General features: G+C 34.6%; 1 long non-coding RNA gene across 1 annotated transcript; it reads right to left on the bottom strand.

The window, feature by feature from the left end:
• Nucleotides 1-5,868: 5,868 nt before the first annotated feature.
• LOC121343274 lies at nt 5,869-9,212 on the bottom strand. Its single transcript, XR_005953675.1, has 3 exons — nt 9,164-9,212; nt 6,697-6,838; nt 5,869-5,973 (listed from the first exon to the last, which is right to left on the bottom strand). It is a non-coding gene; the product is annotated as an uncharacterized LOC121343274 (long non-coding RNA).
• Between the last annotated feature and the right edge of the window lie 224 nt (nt 9,213-9,436).

Below are 9,436 nucleotides of genomic sequence, written 5' to 3'. Positions count from 1 at the left end.
GACATAGAGAGAGTCTTTACAATCTCTGGAATACAAAAAAATGCCTGCTGCATCTCTTATTAATGGTGATTATGACCTATTTAACAGCATAAAAACTTTTCCAGTTTAAACAGATAAAGTTGTTACTCTTTTGCCTACAGTCTATTTTAAGATTCATCTTCACGGACCCCCTGGCACTCAAAGTGCTTTGAATGTTTCACAGAGTTTTGCAAACCAAGTATTTAAGTAAACCAAATTAAACATAAGTAGTATTTATTTTTCATTCTTCTTTGCACCATGTAGTGTCTGCTACATAGAATTCTCCCTTCCCACTACGTTTCCTCTCAGAAGAGTCATTGGTCATGTATATTGAAGGATAACAAGTTCTTACTTTTCCTATTTTGTGCAATCACTGAGCTCACCCAGAAGAAATCAAGCCTTAAGCTAAAATTTTACTATTGGACCAGTAAAAACAAAGTGTTATTTGAACTACAGATGCTGGAAAATACCAGTGCTATTTTTTTCAGAGAGATTTGTAACCTAATGAATTAAAGTAATTTCATTATTCTGCAGCCACACATGCAATTTATGTGCTCCAGAACGATAGCCTCTACTAGCAACCCCAGTAAAGACAAACTAATAAAAAACCTCTGCTTTATGCTTTCCAGAAACCAGACACTACATTGACATCAAAACAGCAAGTTTAAAACTAGAGGGCAAAGGGTTTATTGTGTAATCTGCCATCAAGCTGAACACTGTCTGGGCACACCATATGATTTTTCTTCATCAAGACTGTTGTCATTTTGCTGTGCTTTCCACTACTTTCCTCTTTAAAGTGGTTAATTTCATTACACTCCAGAAGTAAGGGTTAGGATGTAGGAGTTTGAGGAGGTAGCATGAAGATAATTTTAAAACAAACAAAAAACTTTTCCAGTGAAAGATTTTGGCAGCAAAAATTAAGAAAACAGATTCACTTGTGACAAGTTGACCCCATTTTCCAACTCAAATATGACTTTATGTTAACCTCAAAATAGAGTCATAAGGAACAAAACCATAATTACGTTTCCATAGCAAAACCCACAAACATAAAAACCCTTTTAGAAATACTATAGAATAAAAATTTATTCCTTTTAAAAGTAAGAATTACTCAGTAAGGGCTGGGAAAGGGCACAAGAATTGTAAGAATTTCAGCTACAAGTATTTTCCTGTACCTGGGTAATAACAGAGGTTTGCATTTTAGGAAATTATGCTTATAGTAGTTTCACCAGACAAAGGATCATGAATTCTTATTGGCAGCCTATTTGCACTCACTTGGAGCTTTTTATAAGGACAAAAAGATCTGGAAAAGAAGATTTCTAGGGTCAAGATAGTGTACCTGAACATCAATCACCTTAGTATATAACTTATTCCCAAGGTGCTACTCCTATTTAAAAACACTGAAATAATGTTCAGATTTCTTTCAAGGCTTCATTGCCACATCTATCACTGTTTCCCATCAAGTCCAACACTGACTCTGCTTTTGTTGTTATCACCTGTTTCCTGATAGAGGAGAAATCAAGGGGAAAAAATCCAGAAATGCACTACAGAACCCAAAAAACCAAACTCCCCATAAAACTCTAACATCCCATTTGTTTAAATTTTCATTGAAGTGAACAAAATGTAAAAATTATCTTTTTTTTTTAATTGTGCAAGTATGGCCCATGAAACTTCTATAGCTTCAGTGAAGCTTCTCTGTTATATCTTTATTAATAATGTCTATAGACTATGCATATTTGGTGAGATGTTAAGAATGAGAGCCTATGACAAAACTAGTAGGCAAGACACTGTTTTTGTAAAATATGGCTCTTCCTCAACAATTTTTGCTCCCTGCTAAGCTTTATTTGCCTACTTTTTTTTGCATTTCTATATCATATATACCTAGCAAAACAAGAGAATCTTTTATTTTCCGATATCAGCATTTCCACTGATGTACTTTAAAAAATTCAGTGTTTCTAGTATTTGATGCATAAAAAACCCCCAAACATTTGATAATTTACAGTCCTTAAACAGGGAAAAATACTCAGTGTTTGCCCTATAGCTCATCATCTCTTCCTTTGTTGTCATACTCTTTTATTTTCCTTTTAGCTAATGTCCTTGGATACTTAAGAGAAAAAGAGTTGCCAATAATGGAGAAACAGCCATAAATCCCTACCAAACAAGAGCCAAACCCGAACCACACTTAAATCAAGCATTTCTCTAGGCCTTTACAAAGGAAGGGAAGTTTCAGTTACCAGCAGATAAGTATCCTGTAAAACAAGGAGTAAAATAGACTCAATCTTTAATCTCTTTTGAGAAATCCCTGCAGAAAATAGTGACCTCTAAGTTTAAGACTTGTCTTTTAAAGCATTTTATATAATTCCAGTAAAATTTAAATTCACACACAGAATTTCAGTGTATTATTAAGAATCTTGGTGACCCCTAACAGAGTCTCAAATTGTTAGATTATAAAATTAACCAGCCTCTAGGGTGTTTCAATAGCATTCATCTGATTTCATTTGTCTTGCATCAAAATCTCCATTGCACCCCAACAGTCACAACTTGGGCTGCAAAGCACTACAAAAGACACTTCCTCAGAGGAAGAGACTTTAAAAAAGGTCAACAATCAACATTATGTATTTCTAACTACATATATGCACAACGTTGAAGATCACTGGTAGATCAGAAACATTCTGTAGGTCTCACCCTGAGGAACTATCCATAAATTTCACAAGAAGTGTTGGTAAGTTGAAGTTATACAGATATATAAAGAAGCCACAGAATAAAGATATTAGCTGTCCTAACAGCATTTAATGTTACATTATCTCTGCTGTCTAATATTTTGCAGTGCCAAAGTCTTAAAAATTTCAAGTAAGTTAAATTTAACATCTTCACCCTGCCCAGCAAGCCACTGAATTTTATGAGCATTTTCAGCATGTACTCTCAGCGTGAAATTCCTTTTAAAAAGCAGGCAGACATATGTACCAGTTTAAACTAACAGAAGGATACACTTCCCTGTTTCACAAGAAAGTTCAGCTGCTGACAAACCAGGTGACAGGGATAAGGTCTTAATTTGAGTAAGACAGTGTCTTTCCCATATCCTTCCCCCCTAGGTTGGAAATGTGAGTAACCTGTAACAATCAGCAGCAACTCCACAGTAAGTTTGTGTTGAGTTCCAACTGCACTTGGCAGTTACAGAAAGAAATATGAGACAGGTTATTAATTTATCTAAAGGAGATAAAGACAAGTCTGAGCCTCAAACAGATAATATTCAGTAATATTCCCTCTCTGCTGGACACCATGTTATTGATTCCTGGGGGGCATGAGAACGGTGGTGTCAGGTCAGGAGAAAATTACTACAATGCTATTTTTGCACTAGAAACAGAATTTTGACAGCCCTGAATAGTTTAAATAGGCAAAATATCCAGAGGTAGTATTGTTCTTTTTGTGGTAACTATATTTGTGACACACAACCTGTACTCCTCACATATGCTCCCTGTATATTCCTTCATTTTTCATGCTTATCTCATTAAAAACACTTCTATTGAAGTCATATCTGGAAGTTTCTTCAATCCAAAGCTACATCATATTTTTTTCCCTGTTTTTTAATTTTTTCTCAGGGTTTTGGGTTTTTTTGGTTTTTTTGGGGGTTTTTTTTTGGGTTTTTTTTTTTCTGTTGCCATCTGGAGATTACAGACACCTGGCCTAAAATACTTATTATACATATTCAGCCAAGTATGCAATATTTGTCCTCAACAGGCTGTTGTAACTACCTCAGTACTGACATTGCTTAGCACACGACAACACATTTTCCCTCTGTAGCCTCTCCCCAGTGGAGGAGCTACGGCCTACACTACAGACCAAAAAGAACATGGAAACCTTGACCAGTAAGTGACTGTGGAGGGATACTTGCAGCACTTCATGTTGCTATCATGAATATTTATTTGAACCTTGTGCCAAGGGTTTGAGTGCACTGACAAGGATTCAGCCGACCCATTTCACCGGAGACCCCCACCCACTTGGTCTCAGCTCACAACAATTCCATGATTAGGAAAAAAAAACCACCAAAAAAACCCAACCAAACCAAAAAAGCTAACGAAGAAACCACAAACCACAGTGGAAAGTCATGAGAGGTGACTGATCAGTTACACATACACCATTTACCAAGAAGTATTAATTAAGAAAAAAAAATGTACTCAAGAATAAGTACATTGAAATCAATCTTCCAGAAAGTTGAGTTTTAGAAAAAAAACAAAACAACTTTTGGCAGTTTTTATCTAAAATGTGTTTGAATTGACCTCTAGAGTATGATTCAAATCATATTAAATTTGCAGCATACAACTATAAAGAGACCATTCTGTGACACACAGTTTGCAGCCTCAGGATAAGAGAAACAAACATATTTGACAAAGAAAAGCTATAAGAAAGATGCCAAGGATAGAAAAGAAGCAGGTACAACCAGGGCAGTAAGCAATTTTCACAGCATATGCCTATTTTTCTGCTAGTACATAACTTAATTACTTCTAAATTACTGTTACAGTGGAAAAGCAAAGCTCCTTTGAAGGTCTCCTCCTAAGCCTTCTTTTAGTCCTCCTGTAGCCATCCACTCTTCAAAGGGATTTTCCTCAGGGGTTTGGCTAAACAATGCAAACACTTTGGTGCAGTTTATTTTACCTGATGGACTTTTTACAGATAACTACAAATAAGAGTCTGGTAGGATTCTGAAGCACTGCTAAGTCTCTAACTACATCCTCAAATGTTCAAGTCCTTTAAATCCTGGCCCAGGAACAGAGACTCTTGAACTGGACTAAATTACCTAAAGTGATATTTAGCATATCAGATGACTGGATGGTCCTTCACCCACAGATTCTACTTCCCTCATTTTCCAAGCTCAAAATTTGTCTCAGTTTTTCTTTATCTCTATTAATTTTAGCTATAAAATGAAAACTAATTTTACCTATAAGAAACCTAACCCTAAAGCAGTGCTCTACAAGTTATACAGAAAATACATATATATATGTCTTTAAACTTCCAACTGTCTTCAAGATAACTTTTAAACTAACTTAAGACATCAGTAAAAGATGAGTTAATAAGTGCTCAATATATACTAAGTATACTGAAGTACTTATTAAAGCAATATAACAAGGAATTTAGTTTCAACTATTATTAGTGCAACATTATAGATTTTTACATCCCAAAGTTTAAGTTAAATGGGTTGTATTTTTTTTCTTTTTCTCTATGTTTTAAAAGAATAAATAAGCACTTAATCTCCACCACCAAATGAAACAAAAAAAGACAATTTAGACAGCAGTAAGCTGTGAATAAGTTCTTCCAACTCTGGTACACAGGCAGAAAAGGACAGTCAGTACCCACAGCACTTCTGCACTGCTCAGTTCATGTCAGTGATCTTTTTTATTTATCGTGGTTAAACTACAGCAACAGTACCTGATCTTTGCAAAAGATGCACCATATATCTTCTTGAGATCTGCAGCTGCTGGTCACATCCAAAAGCATCAGAGAGGTATAAGTCCATAATTCCATCAGTAAGAGACTCTGTACCCTGGTTTGAAGAACATCTGGCAATATCAGTATCTGAAGCCACTGGCATACTGCTTTTAATAACTTTTCTGTCCCAGAGAGGCAGGAAATTACAGGTAACTCTAAGTTATACAGAAATCTAAGATGCCTTAAGTCCTGGCATCCTTGCCACTGCTTGCCTTCAGAAGTAATCTGAATCAGTCCAAACACCTCCTCTCTCTAAAAGAAGACCAAAATCTGAATTAGACACTAGCAACCACTCTTTCCTCTTCTCTATGACCTTCCTAAGTCATCTGCCTGCCCTGCAATAATACCTTCCATGACTCCTCCACAAATGCTCCTCAGCTGGTACCAGAACATCTCCTTCTAGAGCAGCTACTTCCTGGACTCTTCATCACAGCAGGAGATCATTAAGCTCTTCATTAATCCTGCCATTTTATCCTTGTGAAAGAAAGAGTCCATGCTTAGGAACACAATATACAGCTTTTTTCAGATCCTGAGGTATCAAACTTAATTTTTCACAGGTTCATGTGGAAAGCACTTTTTTAAAAGTTAATTTATGCTTTCATCAGAGTGATTTATGTTTCATCTCCTAAATAAACACTTTGTGAGACCGCAAAAAAATTCTTTAAATTGTTGGAGGATTAGATTTTGTTTCCATTTTCTTAGAGGATGTGCAGCCAGATAACCTATGAAATGTAAACAGATTTTCTGACCTTAACTGCTGTTAAAGGAATTTACATAATTCCATGTAATTAAAGAAAGCATTTATGCAATGGAAAAAATGGCAGATTTTTTTAAAAAGACATTTAAAATTATTTACAAGTACATGACATGAAAAGATGTGAATTGTTTAGTATAGCTTCAAACAAATAGTATTTCCCTGACATGAATGACAGTGAGCTAAGCAACGAAATGACACACAGATATATCTTACATCAAAAGTAGCTTGCCTTCTAGAAATTCAGTTTCACATCCTTGAAACCTTTACCTTTAATTTTACTGTTGCTGTCATACATGCAATAAAGTTTTCATGATAGATTACTCAATTAAAATTTGTAATGGTACAAATACATTAACAATCAGGGCATTAAGCTGGGGCTTTCTGTAGCTGTAAATTGCTTTACTATGGCCTATTTTTTATATTTCTTTTCACATAATCACCTCAGAGAAGTGAACTGATAGACTGCTAAACTTTTGTCACTTCTGATACAACATTCTGGAAGTAATCACAAGTCTTTGTCATTCATCTTTCTTCAGAATTCCTCTTCACATGTTCATGGTTTTTTTCTTCCTCTGAAGTAGTCTAAACAGACATGAAATCATGAAACAAACAAAGGTAATTGTTATTCATAAACATTCATTAGTTAATTAATTCCAGATATTTCATGATTATTAATCAACAAATCATGAACTGAAGTGAAATGAATTATTCACCATTGGTTTATGTCTTCAGCATCTTGCATTAATTATTAAAGTGTTGATTCCTTTTGAGTCATTGGTTAGTCTCTGTCATGGTTAACAAGGATGGCATACACTGTTACAAAAATCACAGTTCCAGAGAGTCAGATGCAGAAAGAATAACCTTAAATTGCTTATTTTATCCTTAATCATTTATATATCATTATTTATAAGCTGAAAAATCACCTGTGTAAGAATGGTAGGAACTATTTCCCTTTCTAAAATTAAAACAAGTAAAAACCATAAAAATATGGTAGGAAATTATAGTTTTTAGTTCCACCTCTCTTTCTTAAAGAAGAAATAAAATTATGTTTGAGGGTTTTCTTTACAAGCAACTAAGTAAAAAATACACATGCCTAAATATAACTGTATTTTTCTCTCTGAAAAGTACAGCTCATCAGTTGATGTTTTGTATTTACATGGAATATAAAGGAGAAAATGGAATAAAGTATAAATTTTTTTCTGATTACATTAAAACTCATCTATGCTACTGTTTGGTTTGGGGATTTTGAGGTTTTTTGTTTTTAGTGGTTTGTTGGTGTGGTTTTTTGTTTGGTTTTTTTTTTTTTCATAAAATATGTTCAGTATAATTTACTTCCTATGTACTTACAGAAAAGCAGGTGGGTTATACAAGGAAATAGAATCCCACATGCACTATAAAGACCCACGTGCAAAAGTGTGACCAGTGTTAAAAGAAAAAAAAGTCACCTTTTTGTTTTAAATATATAATAAATATCTTTTGCGATAAGAGTTTGGGGACAGTGGTGAAATTTATCTATCAAAAATTGTGAATCTATTTCCCCTGTTTTATATTACTAATAAGGTTCTCTTCAATACAATGATCTGTCCCACCCACACATAGAGGAAAAATGGCCTTTTGTTGTATCTCTATTTTCACTTATTTATGTTATTCATGTACACCAAACTGGGAATAGATAAAATCCTCTTTTATGACCCTAAATATCCTCAGATTAAAATTTTGTAGAAATGATTCCTTTTTTCCTGACAAAGTTTCTTTTTTTTTTTTCTCCTGACTATACTATGTTATTGCTCCTTGTAATTTTAAAGAATTCTAACAAAATGTTTTATTTTCTCCTTTAGGAGCTGCAATTGTCTTTTGTTGGCATTACTTGGAAATATTTTACTTTGCTTGTTTAAAGCAATGTCTGGCTAGAGTCCTTCCTTGGTTAGAGTAGTTTTTTAATTTTATATAACTTAAGGCACTTAAAGGCTTCCAAGGCAGAAGTGGGAAAGGCAGAACATCTCACCATGTACTAAGTGTCAAGGAATCCCTGTGGGTTGAATCCCTGCTGTCTGAATTGTTGCCTTTTCTTGATGGCTCATTGAAGCAAAGGTGGGTGTGAAGCCCTGCTGGGTGCATGCTGCTTTCCACTGGCAGGAAAGCCAGAGTGGAATGGAAAATACACCAGGTCACATTCTGTGTACTGCAATACCAGGGGATCAGGACTCTGATGTACATCATGGAAGGCATCTCTCCACTTGAGAAAGCATTTAAGAGAAACCACTCCTGTGCTTCTTATAGAAACAACTCAAACATTTAAGATTGGAAATAGATATTGGATCTTTCCAGAGATTCAACAAAGCACATTTTGACATGTTTTTCATGAGTTTTCATGGCATTGCTGTATAATAAAGAAATTATAGATATTGTTCTCAGATAAATTACAAAGTTATAAAAATACTTGCAATTGCTACAACCAGAGAATTACCATTAATAGTCATTAAATGTCAATAGCATTAGAGAGCAGGGGCTTGAGCACGCAACACATTTGGATTATGGAAAAGGACATGGAAAGAGTTCCTATAGACATGCCCAAGTTAAAAGGTTAAAAGTAAGGTAATTTGGCTTGTTATAAATATCTTGCACCAAAGGGTAAACTAAGAAAAATTACTTTGCTGTGGACTAAGGTTTCCTGCTTACTGGTCCATAATCTGGTTTTCTATTTGTCAGGCTTTAAAGATATCTACAGGTTTGCCACTGTTATAAACTGACAGCTCCAATTGTTCTTGCTTCTGTTATGAACCCCTAACCTTTTCCTCTGGCACCTTTTATAGTACTGAAATTTTAAAGAAAATATGTGTGAAACTCCTGTAATGGGAAATATGATGTTCTAACCAGACAAGTCAGGAGTGTTGCTATAGTACTTACAAATAAGCATACATACAGAGGCAGGTGGCTCAGATGATGCAAATCCTAAAATGAAGAATTCCATGTGTCACCAAGATAAATTTTTTGACCTTATGAAATCACATGCACACAAAAAAATCAATGAAGGATGAGATAAAAGAGAGCATGGTTTAATCCTAAACACCCAGTTTACAATTATTATATCAATAATTTAATTATCAAAACCAGATATATGTGTAAAAAAATAGCCTTGCATTCTGTTTTCTTCATCTACACAGTTGCAATATGGTATTT

The sequence above is a fragment of the Onychostruthus taczanowskii genome, unplaced genomic scaffold, assembly GCF_017590055.1.
Source record: "Onychostruthus taczanowskii isolate IOZ18803 unplaced genomic scaffold, ASM1759005v1 scaffold59, whole genome shotgun sequence".
In the NCBI taxonomy this organism is placed as follows: domain Eukaryota; kingdom Metazoa; phylum Chordata; class Aves; order Passeriformes; family Passeridae; genus Onychostruthus; species Onychostruthus taczanowskii.
Note: the sequence above shows the minus strand (reverse complement) of the source record. Positions and strands in the feature narration are given on the sequence as shown.